The following is a 1998-nucleotide window of genomic DNA, read 5'->3' as shown; positions in this document are numbered from 1 at the left end:
ACTGTAACGAGGTGGATGGCTCGATGATCGTCCATTGTAACGAGGTGGATGGCTCGATGATCGTCCATTGTAACGAGGTGGATGGCTCGATGATCGTCCATTGTAACGAGGTGGATGGCTCGATGATCGTCCATTGTAACGAGGTGGATGGCTCGATGATCGTCCATTGTAACGAGGTGGATGGCTCGATGATCGTCCATTGTAACGAGGTGGATGGCTCGATGATCGTCCATTGTAACGAGGTGGATGGCTCGATGATCGTCCATTGTAACGAGGTGGATGGCTCGATGATCGTCCATTGTAACGAGGTGGATGGCTCGATGATCGTCCATTGTAACGAGGTGGATGGCTCGATGATCGTCCATTGTAACGAGGTGGATGGCTCGATGATTGTCCAACTGTAACGAGGTGGATGGCTCGTGTGTTTTGAAAATGTCATCATCTTGATGCTTTCATCTGTCGTTGTATTAAAAAAGGACCGATTAGTAGACATAATCTTGATTTAGCTAGCAACATGATCAAGAAACTCTAAGGCAGAATTCAAAAGAGAATGTGTACAAAGTGCCTGATCACTTTGATACAAGTGAACAATCATCATTTTTCTCTTGAATACTTTGTGTTCATTGTAACTCGTGTTTTATTGGGGATTTGTACGAGGAGTTGCTGGCTCGCCATGACAATGCTGGAGATTTCCAAGTTGACTTTGAACTTCAAGCGATGATGAATCATTTGAAGTTGACTATCAAGCTTCTGATAGTATTTGTTGAAATTTTTGAGGTCTTCCTCAAAAATTCCGTCCCAGTTAGAACTTTGACAAATCTCAAAATGATCTCCAATATTGACTTGTTGGAGATAGTACCTTTATTGTGAATTTTTGAGATATTCTCAAAAATTCTGTCCCAGTTTTTAATATAAGGAGAAAAGAAAATCACACTGGGCATATGACCGAGCCGTCGTGGCGCCTACATATCCTGTTGAGCCAGGAATCAGGTCAAATGTAGTTCCAATCATGTAGTGATGAATGCTGCAAAGAATCTGAGACAAGATCTTCAGTAGAAAATGTACATTATGAACATGATGAAATAGGAAAATGATATTCCCCGCGATATTCAAAGCCTAAATTAAAGACAAGATATATCACATTTTTGGGACGGACAATCCAATGAGGTAAAATAGGTGTCTCACACTGATAGGATTAACCTAATGACACTTTTTACAATGAACAATCCAAAAGGGAAGGCAATTTTATTTTTATTTTTTAATGGAAAGAAACAAAATATTTAGGAAAATATTAAAGAGTGGTGCTTGTTCCCTTTTTTTTTTTTTTTTTTTGAAATATAAATAATATAAAAAAAATAGTCAAATCTTGACTACAATTGGTACCAGAAGTTAGGATCGCATGTAAATCTCTCCTTTTTTTTTTTTTTTTTTTTTTTAAGATTGAATTCTAGGTAACTCCTACAGCTTCAAGTGGTACCTCAAACATACTTAAGTATCAACAAGATTGATTCATCTTTCTTCAAACCAAGATTTTGAATTGTACCAATCCTCTCATGTTTCAAATGCCCTCACAAAAAGAAAAGTTCTATTTCACACATATTTGAAGCATATTATTTGAGGACATTTTTTTTGAAGTGCACTCACACTCACAAGAATGATCAATGCATGCAACTATGATACCATATGCTTGGCCCTTATGTAAATCTCCACTAATGTGAGAACATTTGGAATGAGATCATGTAGGACTTGTCATTGGCTTTGTAATATAGGCTTAAGGACGGGTAGAATGTATATTTGGGATAAGAGTGATTTAATTCCTTCTTGAGCATCACAGTGAATTTGTGTTTTTGATGATTGATACACCTTTGGCATCAGATCCTCCTTATTGTCCCCTGTTTTTTTTTTCAACTTCTTTTGAATTCTTATTTGTTGGAGCTTTTCCTTTTTCACCCCTTTGTTTTAAAGTTTTCTCCTCTTTTGTTGGAGTTTTTTCCTTCT

This window comes from Solanum tuberosum, unplaced genomic scaffold (genome assembly GCF_000226075.1).
Source record: "Solanum tuberosum cultivar DM 1-3 516 R44 unplaced genomic scaffold, SolTub_3.0 scf00077, whole genome shotgun sequence".
NCBI classification, from domain to species: Eukaryota; Viridiplantae; Streptophyta; class Magnoliopsida; order Solanales; family Solanaceae; genus Solanum; species Solanum tuberosum.
Note: the sequence above shows the minus strand (reverse complement) of the source record.